The 20,114-nt window shown below is 38.8% G+C and overlaps 1 pseudogene; it reads right to left on the reverse strand.

The window, feature by feature from the left end:
* The window catches only part of LOC149186471 (ATP-dependent Clp protease proteolytic subunit-related protein 3, chloroplastic pseudogene), a 62,208-nt pseudogene extending 44,730 nt beyond the window's left edge, over window positions 1-17,478 (reverse strand).
* Window positions 17,479-20,114: the final 2,636 nt, after the last annotated feature.

The following is a 20,114-nucleotide window of genomic DNA, read 5'->3' on the forward strand; positions in this document are numbered from 1 at the left end:
ACTGTCTGAGGTGGGCATACCCATGCTCAGAAAAAGTAAAGCATGTCCACTTATCAAGTACAAGCAGATCCACTAAGTATACAAGTATAAATGACTGAAAGATACATAATGGATCATCTGATCATAATGAACAAGTACATGTCTAAATATCACATATAAAACTGTCAATGATGCTGAAAGATGAAATGGATCACTGATATCAAAGGCTGATCCCAAAAGGTACCAACTGAACATGATGGAATAGGATGGTCCTACACTGCAAACTCAGGTGCCAGCATATAGAATGTCGCCATGATTGACTGCAACATATAAAGTGGGGTGGTATCAACTAGCAGCAACAGGAGCAACTGTCAAGTGAACCAATGAATGTTGATACAACCTGAGGTCTTCACCGACCGCCGTGGTACATTTCTACACCATGGGAATAAATGATCTGAAGTCGACCATGTGAGAAATCGTTTGATTACTGGTCATTGATGTATACCGTTAACAAACGCGAGACTACTCACCGATAATGATAATGAGCGTCAAGGTACCCAGTACAATCTAACAAGTGTGAATAGATGAGCTAGAGTCGAACACCTGTAAGAATCTATCGATCAGGAGACAATGATGGTTTCCCACTGTCGATAGCAAAGGATCTGCCACTAATGACAAAAAACCCCAAGGTACTGCCAAATGGACTCTAGATCTTTGCCCCAGAGCAATGATTCAGAGTCGATAGGGAAAGATCCGCCAGAAGGAAGGCATTAAGGCATCCTTCATCAATCTAGCGCGTGTAACCCGTAGGCCAATAATGTGGAAGGAATCGGACGAAAGAGATGTAGTAACCCAACTGAAGTATGTTTCCGGCGTACACAAGATGTGGCTAGCGCATGACAGAAACCCTCTGAACCAACCAATAATGAAAGCTGACACAGAGGCGAGGTATCCACCAATAGGGTCAAATGGAAACCAAGGTACTGCACGAATCCCAATGTGTGATAATGTAAGCTGATGTCAAACACAAGGGAAACCACTCAGTCAAAGACCCATGATACTGATCGATGATGAGCACAAGGTGACCTATCAATAATGAAAATAGGGCCAGGGTGCGGCTCTAGGCCTATCCTTAGAGCAAGACGTCGTCGTCGATAAGGACAAGACCCGCCAACAAGAATTCAATGGGGACCTTCTCAAACTGGCACGAGTAAAGGACCAATATAGCTGATGTGATGATAGACATGACACTAACAACCAGGGATGGCTGACTGAAAAATGAGTCAAGAGACACCGCAGAGAGGCCGACTCGGGCTAACTTCCCTTGAACAAAATCACGACTCAATGTGACTATGTGGCAGCATATGATGACTCTGTATAAGTTCGCCATGCAGGAGGCATGAACGAACCCTCCATATGATTGGAAGAGATAACTAATCGGGGGAGAACTTACTCAATAACAAGGTTAAGGCGTACCTAAGTCAAACTAAATCCCGCCCAAATGGAGGCGACTTTGTTTTGGGTGCTTTGTTCAAGGGCGACACGACTAACTCTAGCTGCCAAAAACAAATGGAAATACTGTCCCGTTCCCGCTCTTTTTTGGAATATTTAATTTTTTTGTCTTTTTCTGTTAAGCTAGAAAAAGAATAAAAGAATGCTATGGTACAGTGGAAAGAACGAGTGTCGGTGAAACAGATGATCTAGTTCCTGGGAAAGGAAGGTTCCTATGCTCAATGCAGGGAGGTGAAAACTGGTCAGTGACACTCAAAGGTACGTTCCTTCCACGGGTCAAGGTGTGTCAAGCTGCAGAATTCAAAGGTATGCAAGGTTGATTTTGCAAATGTCATGGTCAAAAGTTGGCTTAAACACGAGTCCAAGTGAAGCCGGCTCTAGGCCAAAAGGTGAAAGTGGTCAACATGCAATGCAGTAGTACAACTCAACACAAAGGAGCCTCTAGGGTATAAGGCCAGAACAAAGCAAAGAAGCTAAGAGGAACGAGTCTTCAACGCATAAGTCATGGCGGGACTACAGAGGACTCCTGAGCCTACTCAAATCGGAGCAACATGGGCAACAAATGTCAGTGAGGTGCTAACTACGATGCCCATGTAAAGGATGGCTCTACCATCGTGTCATGATTTTAAAGAATCGGCGAGTGAAGATGGCTTACGAACCATAACACGATGGGATCAACCCTATGGCAGATGTATCGGTCAAATGGAGGCTAGTATGCATAATGCAACGGAAAAAATGGTGTCCCTAACCTATATGCCAGTGAGAAAACGATACCTGCCATGACGGGTCAGCAGTCATGGAACCGTCTCGAAATTGAAAAACGTCCAAAATGTCCTGAAAAGACAAACCATTCTCGACGTTCCAAGCTCCCAAGTTAAAAAGTCACATGAGGCCAAACAAAATAAAATTTTGAAAAAATTTTGCATTTTCAAAACTTATAAAAAGAATTTTGGACTCACCATTTTTACCATTTGAGTTTGAGAGCAAAGGATTTGGAGCAAAAGGAGCAAACTTCCCATAGCCAGATTCAACCGTTCAAATTCGTCAAAAACCTCCAGGTAACTCTTATACTTAGCTTGCAATTGATTGTGACTGGTTTTAAGATTTTTGATTAATGTTTCACCGTTGAATTTTTGTCAAAAATTTCCCCGCGGCGTATACGCGGGTTGGTAATATTGAACCCGCGTACACGCGGGCCCTATACGCGACTGTGTGCACAGGGACCCGCGTATATGCCGCGAACCATTTTTAAACAAAAACTAATGGTTATAAATCATTTTTTTCTCAGAATGCCTGTCACGTGGCGTGAAAGAGAGCACGCAGCGATGGATAATGAAGTTATGAACAGTCCAGAAGCTTTAGATGCCCTACGGGGATGCGGTTTGCTTAAATTCTTCAAATTGCCGAATATGAAAGCAAATACGCGTCTGCTTGAGATGCTCATTGATTATTGGGACATCGAGGAGGAAGCCTTTATGATCGATCAGATGCCACTCAGGGTAGAAGTGGAGGATATCTATTTTATCACGGGCCTTTCCCGAAGGGGAGAGGTAGTACATTCCCGGGGCAAGACACGGAGCAGTCTCACGATAGAAGACTATGTACAGATATATTGCCCGGGACATCCCAAGAAAGTTGGGAGCTAGATTTCCGTCACACATGTGGCAAGTTTATCACTGAGGATAATCCTGTTCACCATAGCTCGAGTGAACGGATCGTCCTCTCTGCATCAGGCATCACGACTGACCATGAGCGTGGCAGTTGACTGTCTCACTACCGTGTTCGACTGGTGTACTCCTCTTCCGGCCAACATGAAGAGCCAGCTCACTTCTATGAGGAGGGGACAAACCAAAAACTTTGGATATGGGACTATCCTGTGTACTTTCTTTTTCGAGAAGGTTCCCGCACTCCGCCCCAGGGTAGCAGTTTCCATCAGCACCCCACGCGATCCACGCATGGGCCGGTGGGCTGATCTGATGAAACGTCTGGGGGGTGGGGAGGTCCCAAGGACTGCCTTCGACGATGATTTCTTCACCTGGTGGGATCAGCAGATCATCGCCATGGATGACTACCCCTATGCTGGGCTGGATTTCCGAGGAGATCCTAATCTAGCGTTACCACCGAACGCAGCATGGGGCGAGATTGGTAAGAATTTTTTGATTTTATGATTTTTTTTGGATTTTTCAAATATAATGATGCATTTTGAAAAATATTTTTGATGAGATTCAAATGACTGATATGATGATCATGTTCCAGACATTGGGCCGGTACGACCAGATGGGTTCCTGCGGCATGGACGGCGCAGCCGAGGAGCCGAAGAGGCAGCTGCTAATACGAAGCGGACTCTACATAACGTCCAGCGACACTTGGCGAGACTGAGCTACCAAGTACCGATGGCTGCCATATAGGACCTTCCTGAGGATATGCAGCGTCATGTGGTTGGCATGCCACGTGACTGGGTTCGCACTTTTCGGCGTGTGGCCAATGCGATAGTTACCTACTTAGCCGCTCATCCTGAGCCGAGGCGTTAGATATGCCGGACATGATTATGGGCATTTGAGTCCCAATTTTGTATATTTTTGGACACACATATGTACACTCGAGACGCTCTATGATATATATATATATATATATATATATATATATATAGATATACATACAATTTGACTTTTTGATGCTTGATTTTATTGTGATGAATTATTGATGTGCCAGTCTAATGCTTGATTAGCGATAGAATCTGCTAACCAATTATGAGATCTTGGAATGTGCAAATAATTAATATAGGTAAATGATCTTTGCAACAACCTCACCCTTAAATACTGGCAATATAAACATGGATCCCTTACCCGATAAATGTTGTTTAATTGTGACACTATCAATTGAGAATCAAGATACACTACCAACGAGTCGATCCCATGAGAGATTGCCTCGGATAATAAATTAATAACGGCAGTATACTTGGCCATATTGTTTGAAGCAAGACCGATACACACGCCTCTTGATGCCATCAATTGACCAGTTGGATAATAGAGTACCCAAGCTGCGGAAGCGAGATTCCGAGTGTGCCGACTAGCACCATCGGCGAACCCAAAATAGACCAAGTCATCCATCAACACCTACCACAGCAGACCAAAAAGTGCTGATATCAGAAAACTCTCGACGATATATGTACAAATATACATAAAGTACAAAGAAGCCATTCCCTGGCCAAACCTAAGAAAAGTACTTCTTTAGGTAGAGCCCGTTACGAGGCTCTGCCAACTTGCTCCTAGGGATGTTTATAGGTACTATGATCGAACCAATCAATATACTTCCTTCGGCGAATAACTGTGTTGGAGCCAGAGGAGCCACACAAACATCACTAGTCGAACTGGAGGACCGAGATTCGACTTCATGCACAGGGGAATGAAAGTGTGACCGACGATGTAAATCTTCCAAAGGTCGATCTACAGCCGTCATTGCTTTGAATATCGCTTCATCCGATGGAAAAACAATATCCGAGCAATCCGATGCAGAGGTGGAATCAAGGATCCGAAAATGAGCCACATCACCATCTATCTCTTTCCCAGAGGAAGGAGTAGAATGGTTATCTGCAGAGTTATCGATAGATTCACATCTAAGCTCTACTGCAGACATAAGAGATTCTATTCCACCCACCTTGTCGTCACCTAATGTGGTCACAGATGAAGCTAAGGTTCCAGGATCCGAAGAATAAGGAGTTTGAACAAACTCTCTCCGTAAAGGGTCCCTGGAGGATGAAATTGTATCTATTCCAGCTGTAGGAGGGGGAAGATTAAACGTACCCATCAATGAAGAGTACATCCCGACTCCTAGATTCTCAGTAGGCGGATGGGGGTTACCCACTAAAGGAATAGTAGAGTCAGAGCTTGCTTGAGGATCGACTGGAAAATAATCCAATTGATCAACCTTAACGATTTTCCCCTCATGAGGAAAGCAAATGACACGAAACAGAGTCGAAACAACGGCATCCATTTCATATACCCAGTTCCTTCCTAATAGGAGATTATAGTCTAGGTTAGCATCTATGACTTCTACTTCAATATTAACGACCTTCCCTCCAAAACATATAGGAAAGGTCGGGATAATCCCGTATGGCCTATGAGAATGACCATCAAATGCTGTCAAGAGGGTAGGTGAAGGAACTACCGACGGTGATCCAATGGCCTTCCAGCATGACATAGACATGACACACGTGGAAGCTCCCTCATCTATAACCGTCCGGAAAATATTCGTTTTCTGGTAGGTAGACTTTATCTGGAAAGCCATGTGATGAGGAAGTCTCTTTTTGACATTATTCATATCAAAAGTGAGAGCTAAGGAATTACTTGGATCCACTGCCCCCATTGCCGATATCAAGGCACTTCTTTGAGCAGGACATGACTGGAGAACCTCTAAAGCGGACATAGCACATGGACTCTAAGCCAGATCCTCAAAAATGGAGTAATTCTAGGCTGCCCTAATATTAGGGTTGATAGTCGCGTGTTTAGCGGAACCTTTCGGTACCCGAGGTATAGTCTCGACAGAAGGTCGCTCAATATGAATTGGGTTGTTAGTTTCGGGAACTAATTTCCCCTTGGAAGTTTCACCTTCACCATAATCGTGTGACCGTGTGGTCACATTAGCGTGAGAACCCATCATGAAAACGTTTGATGACTTGTCCCCTTCCTGGTTGCCCCCTTGCGGAGGTACCAGGGTTTGAACTCGCGCCAGCAAGAAGTTGTTGCCCTTGGGGAAAAGGGTTGGTTAACACAGCTTGAGAACTAGAAGTCCCTTGCTGCCCTAACAAGCGCTGAGCGTCTTGAATCTTGGGGCAGAGATGAGTTAAATGGTCTCCACTGCATAACTTGCATGGAAACTTGACTTTCTTTCTAGACTCATTTCCACCACCACCAGCGTTGTTGCCGGATTTATTTGCATCAGGCTTCCCATCCTGGTTCTTTTTCTTACCTCGTCCTTTCTTTTTCCCATTGGAATTTTGATTTCCTTTGGGGTTATCAGATTGGACGGCATTAATTGAAGAAGTTTGGGAAGCCGAGGGATTAGACGATGTGACTTGGTTGTTAGAAGCAGTTTGTAGGGACAACTGCTACAATTGGTTTAACAAGTTCATGGTAGTTGTGTCTACTGACCCAACGATACCATCCGCGTGGGGACCTGGCTTAGCTACGTCAACCTTAGACCCAAGAGCATCTGGCAAGTATTTTTGTAGGATCCCAGACTGAGAGTAGATCAATTCTAATTTCTGGGCCCTAAAAATGGCTTGCTCCTCAGAATAGACTCCAGAGATGGAGACATCCTTGGAGATCTCGGGTTGTAAAGATTTCAAAAACCACTCGAGACGGTACTTTGGAGGGATTTCGGCTTTAATGAGCCTCTTTCTCCGTCTCCATTCCTGAATATGGTTAGAAATGTGAGTTGCCTTATCCTGACGAAAAGTGGCCAGAAGTTCAGTTTCGGCATCATAACGGACAGGAAACTGGAAATGATTTAAGAAAATATTGGCTAAGTCAGCGAAAGATGTAAAGCTTCCCCCTGGCAACTCTATATACCATTTGGCCGCATTACCAGTCAAGGTGTGTTGAAAGAGTCTTAACCTAATCGAGTCATCGATAAGGGAGTTAGATGAGCACCACAAATGGAATGTGGTTACATGGTTGCCTAGGTCTTCACCGCTCTTCCCTTCAAACTTTGGAATGTCGGAAGGGAGTTTGGTTGGGACCAGAGGCCAGGCCGGATTGTATTTGATTGGGTCATTTGTTAACTTAGTGAGATCTGGCAAGTTCAACGTTGCCAGAAACGGAAGCCTAGGAGGACCTTGGGGATTCCACCCAGACTGGGCAGAACTCCCAAAGTTCTAAAAAGATTGTCCTGGATTTTGAAAGGCACCAGGCTGCCTGAAGTAACCAGTAGAACCGGTTGAACCAAAAGCCAAGCCTTGTGATCCAGCAAAATTCGGAGTTTGAGCAACTCCAACCGTATAGCCTCCATAAACAGCAAAGTTTCCTCCTAAAGGAATATACAGAGTTGATAACCCCTGATACGGGTTCCAAGCCGAAGCTAAGGGAGGAATACCTTGAAACAAGCTAATCGTGGAGTACGGCCTATTCCCTTGTTGGCCGAAAGACGGATTCCCTGTTCCTGTGCCACTAACCCCAGGGTTATTCCAACCTTGGAAAGGATTGTTGCTTTGTCCTATAGAAGAAAAAGGCATGGATCCTACCGTCGGGTTGGAATGTGGTATATGACCACTTCCGAAAGGAAAACCCTGGAATGAAGCCGATCCGCCCATCATGGACGTAGCGGCACTAAATGGAACCGATGGAATACCCTGTGAGTGGGTGCCAAATGGGAAGAATCCAGTACCAAAAGCATTGGTTTGGGCATTTCCACTCGTGGACGGAATGGAGGTAGACCCAACTAAAGATGTGCTAGCAAAAGATCCGAACAAGGAAGCAGAGGAGATGGAAATCGTTCCTCCCCCTTGCACCGATGTTGGAGTTTGCATAGTCGTAGCACTTGTAAAAGCCATGCTTCCAGTAGTGGTCATCGATGGTAAGCGCGTAGCCATAAGAGTGAGATTTGGAGCTATAACAGTAGGAGCAAGTGCAGGTGCAGGTGAAGGCTTCATAGGAGTTGGTACAGTTTCCCAAGAAGAAGGTACACCTTCCTAAGAAGGTCCAAGTTCCAAAGACTCAAAGGGAGTCTAGTTCGAGAGGGAGCTTGTAGATTCAAAGGGAGACTCTGCAACCCAAGAAGAGCGCGTGGTTAGTAGGGATCAAGGGTGCTCCTACAACTACCAAGAAGGAATCATGGGGAGAGCGGAAGACGTTACATGATAAGAAGAAGAAACATGGTGCTTCGAGCAGTGACAATGACACTTCCGAGAAGGGTGTAGTTCACCGTCCAGGGATTGTTGTGATTGTGAGCGTCAGGAATTGGGAAAGTGTTGTGAACAGTGATAATGATGACGAAGTACTTCCTAGTCTTGGAAGTACCTCCCTCGCTAAGAGGGGGTGTTGATTTGTGTAGTTTGGGAGGTACTCCAAGCCCTAGAGTTCAGGGTTTGGAGGGTAAAGTGCCACATGGGTCACTTGTGGGCTTGGAACCCAAGGATGGGGTTTTTCACCCATTAGGATTTGGGTCAAAGCCATGATGAATTTGAGCTTGAGAAAATTTGAGGTGATAGAGCTTGGAGAATCGATTCCAATGCTCCAAATATCACTCAAATCGGAGCTCTAGAAACGAAGTTATGAATTTTTGAAATTGACAAGTATTTATTGGTTTTCAATTCATGTAGGTTTGAAGTAAAATTTGTCCAATAGATGTGTCTCTTCACTAATTCGTGGAGCCCCTTTAATGGATATAAATAAAGGGTGAAGTCATGTTGTTTTAGCAATCCATTGTGCAACATCTTCTCAAGGAAAAGGAGCTCTGAAATTAGGACGAAGGAAGAAGCCCTAGCCGCAGCAAGAGGAGGACACCATAGGGAGGTCAAGGATTGTTTTTGGGCTAGAACAGGGGTCTGAATTTAATGTGATGAGGGCCGAGAAGGTTGACTATTAGGCCGAGTTCCTAAGGAGCAAACCACTGATGTTTGGAGTGTGTTTGGGCATTGTTTTAAGGACAGTGTCACTGTTAGAGGGTTGTTGTGCTAGGCTGTAAGCCATAGCACACAGCTGGGCTTGTTTAAGGGTTGTCAAGGGTTGACATATGCCCTAAAGAAGCAGCGTGGGTGAGGAGGAGGCCTCTTAAGTTCTATTGCAACTCTTTAAGGGCTTGTTTGGTGACTGTTGGGAGGATTTATGGTTGTAGCAAGTGCCCTACCCAGGTGTCACGAACAGCAAGGTGCAAACATTATTACAACAGTGTTTTGGAGAGGTGTTGGGTTAAAGTTTGTTGACTAGATTAGATCAGATTGTTTGGGCGGCCTATGGGAGCCAATTCGGAGGCAAGATTGGGTGATCGTGTGTCTTCATCGGTGAAGATTCCGTAGTGGTTGGATTGGGTGCCATTGATTTTATTGGAGGGTAGTGTGTTGGCTAACCAAAGTAGCCCTAGAGTAGCATACAAGGATGTTGTTTGGTGCGTGATTGAGTGAAGTTTGCAGCCTTATGAGTAGCTCTTTGATAGATGAAAGAGGCTACTAGAAGGAAGGTTGGAGCTCGTGAATTAGGCCTTCCCAGAGAGCATATTTATGAGCCCGTGTACATGCAACAGAAGTGACATGAAACATTGTTAGGTGGCAACCCTCCTGGAGTCTCAATGTGTAGTAGCCTTTATAGACTAAGGCACTACTAGTGAGCAATACGGAAGAGAAGGACTGATAGGACAAGATATGACATAGAAGCTGCAACGAAGTTTGTCATTGTATCTTGTATACCATAGACTGTTTTATTATTCAGATTTGGTTTAATATAACGAAGATTGGGATTGTACAATTTTGTTAAAAAGTGTGTATATTTGTGCATATGTGATTTACTGCTTTATATTTTCGTTGTGAAAAGTAGTTTACGGTTGAGATTCTTGGTTTGGTAGCATCAATGATTTTAAGACTCTAACATAGACCCAAGTTCGTGGAAATTCAACATGGTATCGGAGTGTATCTGAGCTACTTTAGAAGAAAATCAAATTTGTGTGCAACGAAGTACAGCGTGAAAGGGAGTTGGTCACATTGTAAGTGAAGGGCTCACTACAATGTCGTAGTTGCAGGCAGCTCTCAGGTATGAGGACAGGTTGGAAGGGTTATCCAACTATAATCCTGTTGAGGCCTCAAAAATCTCTGCCACAATATTGGGGATAACCACCCGGACGAGACCTTAAAACAATGCCTTTTCCATTTGGGGTAGTGGCTCCAACTGGTTCAATTAGGTCCAATTACCTTCTCCCAACCACTATCAACTTTAAATATATCTCTAATTGCTAATAGCTAGGGCCATCAGATCAATTCTTCGAGTTGATTAGGCAAGAAGAATGATCCTTAAGTTGTTTTTGTGGAACAACCAAACCAATCTAAAGTTTTGCCTCAAAAGAGGACTTCTAGAAATGTAGAATTAATCTAAATGCAAACTAATTCTAAAATGCAAGAAAAAGGAACTAAATCCTAATCCTATCTCAATTAGGCAGATATAGATCTAACCCAACCGAGAGCAAGATATTTAAATGATTTGGGATTTAAATATGTTTGGCTTATAATGAATATCAAGCTAACGAAATAGTTCAATTAACTGACATTATGAATACCAAAACATATTCTATTCAGAGACCTCTTAATTGAAATAATCAACCGATAACATTTAGGAAGTAGTTCACAAAATGATATTGATTGTTAAATCAATAATTCGAATAATTAAACAAGAATATGAGGAAATAGTTCACAGCATATCATTATTTGTTAAATTGATATTAAAAGACAAATTTATGAGTAAATAGTTACTTAGAAATCAGAATTCAACACATAAGAGCAGAGATAAATAATAACATATGATTGAGACAAATTACTCATACCGACAATAGTGCACAAATATGAATAAAATGACACATTCCTGCCATTATAAAATGAAACTAGTATTTAAAACAATAGTATTAAAAATATCAATTTATTAAATGCATTTCTCTAGCTCTGGTCTCCAACAGTCTTTTACAATGCTTGAACTTATGCTTTTAAAACTAGAGTTGTAATAGTACGAACTCTGCCCATCAAAACATAATTCAGAGTGCAAAAGAAAAATCCTCAATAATCCTTCAGATCTAAGTTTTCTCCTCTATCCTACAACTCTAAATCCTTTATACAATAGTGCCTTCAAGAATTCGTGAATTGTAGAGAAGAGTAGAAATACCATGTAATAAGCAATCTGAAAAGATAAATTCACTATTTATTTATGAACAAAACAGAGGCACAAAGATAGAAATACCAGATGCACGTTGCTCAGCTCATAAAATAAATAGCAGTAGTTTAGTCTTTCTCACAAAGATGATTCCAGGAGTACAGTAGTGCAACTTCTCAAAATTATTTATGAAAATTCCTAAAACAATGTTCCAGTCGTTCTATTGAGAAAAGTGTGAAAGTACAATAGTGCGAGCTTTCGTAAGCCTTTATTGATAAAATTCAGGACCCTTATTTGATACAACACGTAAGCTTAAATAGCAGAAATCCATTGAATCTATTGTGGAGAGCCCGGTGGCATTTAAACAGATCCCTTTAACAACACTTAAAGGAAAACAATATTTTTGTAGAAGTTTCTGAAAGTGATTTGTTGTCTTCATAAGCTTCGTTTGTTCCATCGAATTCTTTGGATGTTTGTCCGTCTATTTGAACTGATCTGCCACTTATCAGTACAACTGTCTTCCTTTGCCATGAACTTGAACAAGAAAAACAAGAATCGATAAGCTGGAAATAAATGAAACTGATAAGCAAGTTTTATTTGAAACAAATCACTTTTGCCGAAAATTAGGAAAAATGTAGAATTGTAATAAATTCTTAACACAACCATCATGGAGAGTCACGCAGAGTGAGGTCAATGGTAAGACAAGTCTGACTTTTATGATTTTATCGAAAAACCACAATCAATTTTAGACCAAGGGTTGAATTATCGTCATATTTCAAGCAAGGAGTATGCCTATTGAAATAGACAAAAATTTGAATAAGACCAAATCACAATCGGAATGGGCAGAGGAGGAATGGCTTAAGGTTCATGACTTTTGCAATTGCACGGACATGGGAATTTATGGATTGCATTGCATAATCTCGTCGAGTCCAGCGATATCGCATATCGCAATCAGAGCGGTACAACACCAACAGTCTTGAAATATTTGTGATTTGCGATATGTGGGATGATGTAAGGGATGACATCATGGTGATGCCACTATGATGTGGAAGATGGCTTGGGCCATATCACATATCGAAATCACTTTTAGCAAAAGTCTTTGGAACAAGCGTTATGGCTAAAAAAACAATGATAGCCGCGGATGCAATATTTTAATGAATCGAAATATAATTTTTATCGGGTCCGTGGCTTATCGCAATCGGCATGCGAAAATTTTAAGACTATGATTCTTGTGATTGCACGGATGTGGGGGATTTATGAATTGGAGTGAATAATCCTGTCATGTCTAGGGTTTATTGCAATCACAATCGGCATGAGGCAGGACCCTTTGGTAACTGCGATAGCTCCGGATGTAGGGTTTTATGGTATGCATTTTATAATCCCATCGGGTCCGGGCCTAATTGCATATCACAATCGAGATACGGCAGGAGGTAGTGATAAGGTGATCCTTTGTTATTTGTGGTAGTCGCAGATGCGAGGATTAAATGAATTGTAGTGTATAATTCTATCGGGTCTGGGGTTTTTTCGCATATCGCAACGCAGAGGATTATCGCAATCGTCGTTCGAAGTTTCAGACTATGAGAGGTGGCTGAAAGACTTGCGATTTGTGATATGTGGGATGAAGTCAGGGATGATATCATGGTGACGTCACTATGGCATGGACGATGACGTGGAATGGGGACGTGGAACGTGGCAGGTGACATAACAGATGACATGGAGCTAACGTCATATCGCAATCGGCAATCAGGATCATATCGCAATTGCAATTCCAATGAGGCATTACTTTTGAATTTTGCGATTGCGTGCACGAGATATTTACTTTAAATGTCTTTTATAATCACGACGAGTCCAACTATATCGCATATCACAATTGGGAAGGGGCAGAGTGCTTGGTCTAATGAAATTTGTGATGGCCAGTGGATGTAGGAATTTATAGATTGCAGTTGATTTTTCCGTCGGGTCTGGTCTAATTGTAATAGGCAGGAAGCATGACTTAAGCTTTTGTGGTTTATTGCGATAGCTGCAGACGCAGGGAATGTATGAATTGTTTTAATTATCCCGTCAGGTCCGGGATTCGTCGCAATCGCATTCATTTGGCATAATCACAATCGCAATTCAGTTAAGTTAATGGGGCATGGAATTAAGCCTTTGCAATTTCCGTGATAGTCACAGATGCAGGGAACTATGAATTGAGATGTATATTTTCCCTCCGAGTCCGGTCTAATTGCAATTATGGAGTAGAGCGGGGAAGTCTTTGCCTTTAGGAACTTTTGTTATTTACAATGCGGTGTAGAGCGGAGTGTCGAAGTTTGTAAAGATTTCATCAAAAACTCTGATTTATTTTGTTTTTTAATCAAATAACTCTTATTTTTAATACTTATGGTTTTTTTTTTAAGGCCCAAGTATAAGTCTTGGTTCTGGGGGCTATTTAATTTGGTTTTTGGGATAATCAAGGTTTAATACTTGGGTTTAAAAAAAAAACCTAAGTATTAAACTTTGATTATAAGATTTTTCTAAACTTGAAGGGTCCTTATTTTAATATAATAAATTTCATAAGAAATTTATAATATATTAAAATGGAGTTTGTTGAACAGTACAACAATTGGTGATTCACTGAAAGAACCAGTTATCTCTGATGAATAAATAATGAATTTCTTCAAAGATTCAGTAAAAAGAATCTAAGAAGTGAAAACTATTTTTTGAAACATTTAGATAAATCAAATTACTTTGATTATAAAACTCATTAAATTGTAATTTATTTTAAAACATTTTTTGAATGAAAAACACATATTTACTTGTATCATTCATTAATCAGTTGTGAAAATAAAGTAGGGGGCCTTTACGACTCAGTTTGTAATGTACTTGTTTGTCATAGGTAGAGCCACTGCTGCCAGCAGGCGTTCATAGCCTCGACAAGGTTACCTTTTAACCAACAACAATCCAGTATCCCATCCATTTAATAGTGAAATAATTAGAGGTAATTTTTCTTTTTCTTTTTTTAATGCTAAAAAGTCATTGTCCTGGTTTGGTGGCCAGATAATGACAATGTCATTCACCGGTAACAATCAAACTGAACAAGCTAGCTCATGATGAGACCCCTTGTCTTACAATTAAAAATCGTAAGCCATTACCCTGATTTGGTGTTTAGTGTGGTAATGTCAGTTTAATTGGTTCCCTATGAACATGGTAAGCAGGCTCGTGATGAGACCTCTTATCTTTTTAGTTTTTTTATATTTTAGAATTACACTCTAAAAATTTCCTTTTTAATGGATGGGGAGGATTGTTGACTCCTTAAGGGTTTTGGATGACAAATCCGAGTTGAAAGTGTTTTAGTCGTAAGACAGTCTTTACTTTTTAAGGATAACCTTTTTTTACTGAAACTAGAGTAAAATGATATAATTTTTTAGGTTTTTAAAGATTTTACAACTTAATGAAAAAAGTCAGAGTTGATCATTTTTATCTAATTTTCAATTTTCATAACCACTTCCTGAAAAATTCCTACTTTCAAATTGAAAAAATCATAAAATGGTTTTCATGAGATGTTAATGAAAGGCCAAGAGTATGTTATTTAAAAGAAAAAGTAAATGTGATGATATGATAATTGAATTCTCAAGATATAACCATTCACAAGTATGATGATGAAATCACTCAAAACCAAATCTAAAAGGAAAAATTTACAAAATTGTTTATGCAAATTTCTTAACAAAAGAGGAAAAAGATAATGAAGAAAACATTCATTCTTATGTCGAAATCTAGATAAATCGAATTTGCAAAGTTAAAAGCATTTAGTAATATTCAGTTTGAATGAGGAAATTTGATATTTATTTATCTTTTTTAAAAGAAGAAATTTGAAAAAGGTCTTTTAACCATTTTCTAATCAGAGTAATGATTTTGAAGAAATAAAATAAGGTTTATAACTTCCCCATTTTGGTTGATTCGATGAAAATCGTTACTTCTTCTTTGAACTCGCAATTTGATCCGGTGAAGGTGTGAAAATGCTTGTGAAGAGCTGCAAAATAGAGTTACATATCAGCAGAAAATAAGAAAACAAAACTAAATCTAAAAAGTAAAGAAATCTATGAAGGTGAGTATATGAGACTTACCATTGAGGAATTTTATTTAATCTTACCAGAAAGATGTGACTTTCTCCAATGCAAGGCAATTAACTCAAAATCATTATTTATTGAATCTAATCTACTCCTAATTCTAGCTTAATGAAGGAAATATGACTATGTATAATCATACTTCTAATGTAACCATTCTCTCATTTTATCAGCTACCTATATGTACAAGTCAAACATTAGTAACCAGATAACAAAAACAATCAAAATGAAACAAAATTTATTATTTACATCTAATGTAAAATTATGTACAAAAACAAGTTTATTTACAATTAACCTGTTAGTAAACCATCTTTTTTGGAAAGCATGCTCTAAACAAATATCAATGGGATCATCAAAGAATGGATGAATATTTGTTAGAGAATGAAAATTTTCCAAAGGAGATGATGGCAAAGCATGTTGTGAAGGAAGAACACTCTCAAGATTTAAATTTGACTGATGATGAAATGATTGGAATGAATTTCTGAATGTCGAATTAAATTGGAAACGAAATAGTTTTTGATATTCAGGATTATAAGAAACCAATTCATCATTTTCACTTAATAAATCTCGATGATATTCAGAATTGAGAGATTTAACATGCTTGCAAAAAGAAAAGAAAATAAAATAAAATAAAAAGATGGAAAAACAATTAAATTGTTATGAAAGCTAAACTTACAAAATAATTTTACAAGGAAATTCTGGAACCTATCGTGGATTTCAGTCAATGAATTGTCAGTAAAACGACATTCCTTGAAAATTTTAAAAATGTGAATTTCTAAAAGAGAATCAGAATGAAATACATTAGAAAATAACATGGTTAACTCATCAAAATTCTTACAACTAAGTTTGTGTTCAGGAGACAAAATTAAAGCATGTGAATCTTCACGAAATAAATCATGTTTTAAAATTGGCGCAGTTTGTAAAAGATGTGATTCTTTGTTATCATCGTCATAAATTACCTTCTTCTGATGAAAATCAAATGACTGATATGAAATAACAGAATCGGAAAATACAAAAGAAGAATATTTTGCAATTAAAGGATTATTATTCAAATGATTGCTAGATGCAGAACTTTCAAAACAAGAACTAGGAAAATTATCAACTGAAAGATTAGCGCGATCATCATTAACTATACTCTGATTTGAAAAGACATCGAGATAAAGAAAATAATGCATTCTAGAATATAATGACGACTCAAATGAATCGTTTATAGAACTTGTCATATTATAATATAGGTTTAAGGAAATTCTTTCAATTGTAGTTACATGTTCTGAATTTTCTAAAGTTGCCTTCAAAGAAAATAAATTGATGTGTTCATTTTTCAAGTCTTGTAGATTGGATTTTATTGGACCTACTAATTGATCACATACGTTATTAAAATTTGTTTCAATTGCATCTTCAAAAAGAAAATGAGAATTGAAATTTTCTAAAGAAGAACGTTGTGATTCAATTATAGTTTCAGGTTTGGGTTCCATAAAATCATTTAGTGATTCAAGACTAGTTAATGAATTAGATGTGTCTTGTTCTTCATTAATTGATTCATTATTTTCAGTATGGGAAGAAACAAGAGAAGTGAAACGTTCAATTAAATCTTCAGTTGAAGGAAAATCATCTAAATGAAATATATAACAAAATGACCAAAATATATTATAAAAATCATCTAAAGATTCATTATCATACATGTAAATATTATCTAATTCTAAACACAAACTATTGTAACTGTAATTTTGATGTGCTTTGAGAAATACCTGGCAAAAATGTTTCCATGAATGAATCGACTTCTCGAGAAGCACCAAGAACCATTTGTGGATCCGTCCTCTGAATGTGAGAGTGAAAAGCCTGCATATCTCATTATCAACAATTATATTAAAAGATTTACATCTATTAACAAAACCAGCAATATGATTTAATGCAGAAATATTACTCTCACCATCGAACTTTAACTGTGACAAGGACTCAATCTGCTTCTTGGGCATGCCTCGTGTAGGCTTAGGTGAACTGAATGCATGACCAAGTGTAGGAATGCATATGGGAGCCATGATTAGTTAAAAATGATATAACAAAATTTAAACAAATAACTAATTCAGGGCCCTCCTTCTAGCGCCAAAAATGTTGAGGCCTCGAAAATCGTTGCCACAACATTGGGGATAACCACCCGGTCCGGACCTTAAAACAACTCCTTTTTCGTTTGGAGTAGTGGCTCCAACTAGTTCAATTAGGTCCAATTACCTTCTCCCAACTGCTATCAACTTTAAATATATCTCTAATTGCTAATAGCTAGGGCTATCAGATCAATTCTTCAAGTTGATCAGGCAAGAAGAATGATCCTTAAGTTGTTTTTGTGGAACAACCAAACCAATCTAAAGTTTTTCCTCAAAAGAGGACTTCTAGAAATGTAGAATTAATCTAAATGCAAACTAATTCTAAAATGCAAGAAAAAGGAACTAAATCCTAATCCTATCTCAATTAGGCAGATATAGATCTAACCCAACTGAGAGCAAGATATTTAAATGATTTGGGATTTAAATATGTTTGGCTTATAATGAATATCAAGCTAACGAAATAGTTCAATTAACTAACATTATGAATACCAAAACATATTCTATTCAGAGACCTCTTAATTGAAATAATCAACCGACAACATTTAGGAAGCAGTTCACAAAATGATATTGATTGTTAAACCAATAATTCGAATAATTAAACAAGAATATGAGGAAATATTTCACAGCATATCATTATCTGTTAAATCGATATTAAAAGACAAATTTATGAGTAAATAGTTACTCATAAATCAGAATTCAACGCATAAGAGCAGAGATAAATAATAACATATGATTGAGACAAATTACTCATACCGAAAATAGTGCACAAATATGAATAAAATGACACATCCCTGCCATTATAAAATGAAACTAGTATTTAAAACAATAGTATTAAAAATACTAATTTATTAAATGCAATTCTCAGGCTCTGGTCTCCAACAGTCTTTTACAATACTTGAACTTCTGCTTTTAAAACTAGAGCTGTAATAGTACGAACTTTTCTCATCAAAACATAATTCAGAGTGAAAAAGAAAAATCCTCAATAATCCTTTAGATCTGAGTTTTCTCCTCTATCCCACAACTCTAAATCCTTTATACAATAGTGCCTTCAAGAATTCGTGAATTGCAGAGAAGAGTAGAAATACCATGTAATAAGCAATCTAAAAAGATAAATTCACTATTTATTTATGAACAAAACAGAGGCACAAAGATAGAAATACCAAATGCACATTTCTAGGCTCATAAAATAAATAGCAGCAATTTAGTCTTTCTCACAAAGATGATTCTAGGAGTACAGTAGTGCAACTTCTCAAAATTCTTTATGAAAATTCCTAAAACAATGTTCCAATCGTTTTATTGAGAAAAGTGTGAAAGTACAATAGTGCGAGCTTTCGTAAGCCTTTCTTCATAAAATTTCGGACCCTTATTTAATACAACAAGTAAGCTTAAATAACATAAAGCCACTGAATCTATTGTGCAGAACCTGGTGGCATTTAAATAGATCCCTTTAACAACGCTTAAAGGAAAACAATATTTTGGTAGATGTTTCTGAAAGTGATTTGTTGTCTTCATCAGCTTCGTTTGTTCCATCGAATTCTTTGGATGTTTGTCTGCCTATTTGAACTAATCGGCCACTTATCAACATAACTATCTTCCTCTGTCATGAACCTGGACAAGAAAAACATGAATTGATAAGCTGGAAATAAATGAAACTAATAAGCAAGTTTTATTTGAAACAAATCACTTTTGCGGGAAATCAGGAAAAACATAGAGTCGTAATAAATTCCGAACACAGTCATCATGGAGAGTCATGCAAAGTGAGGTTTGTGGTAAGACAAATCGGACTTTTATGGTTTTATCGCAAAATCACAATTGCTTTTAAATTGAGGGTTGAATTATCTTCATATTTCAAGCAAGGAGAATCCCTATTGAAATAGACGAAAATTCGAATAACATCAAATCGCAATCGGAATTGGCAGAGGAGGAATGGCTTAAGGTCCGTGACTTTTTTGATTGCGCTAACACGATAATTTATGGATTGCATTGTATAATCCATCGGGTCTGGCTATATCGCATATTGCAATCGGAGCGGTACAACACCAACAATTTTGAAAGATTTTTTATTTGCGATATGCGAGATGATGTAAGGAATGATGTCATGGTGTCCTTGGGCTTGATCGCATATCGCAATAACTTTTAGCAGGAGTCTTTGGAACAATCGGTATGGCTAAAAGAACTACGATATCCGCAGATGTGATATTTTTATGAATCGAAATATCATTTTTATCGGGTCCAGGGCTTATCGCAAATCGCAATCAGCATGCGAAAAGTTTAAGACAATGATTCTGGCGATTGCGCCGACGCGGGGGATTTATGAATTGGAGTGAATAATCCCATCAGGTCCAAGGCTTTATCACAATCGCAATTGGCATGAGGCAGGACCCTTTGGTAACTGCGATAGCTCTGGATGCAAGGTTTTATGGTATGAATTTTATAATCCCGTCGGGTCCGGGTGTAATTGCATATTGCAATCGGGATACGGCAGGAGGCAGTGATAAGGTGATCCTTTGTTATTTGGGATAGTCGTAGATGCGAGGATTAAATGAATTGCAGTGTATAATTCTATCAGGTCC

The sequence above is a fragment of the Pinus tabuliformis genome, chromosome 3_1, assembly GCF_031772625.1.
Source record: "Pinus tabuliformis cultivar Carrire ecotype Pingquan chromosome 3_1, CPIR1, whole genome shotgun sequence".
NCBI classification, from domain to species: domain Eukaryota; kingdom Viridiplantae; phylum Streptophyta; class Pinopsida; order Pinales; family Pinaceae; genus Pinus; species Pinus tabuliformis.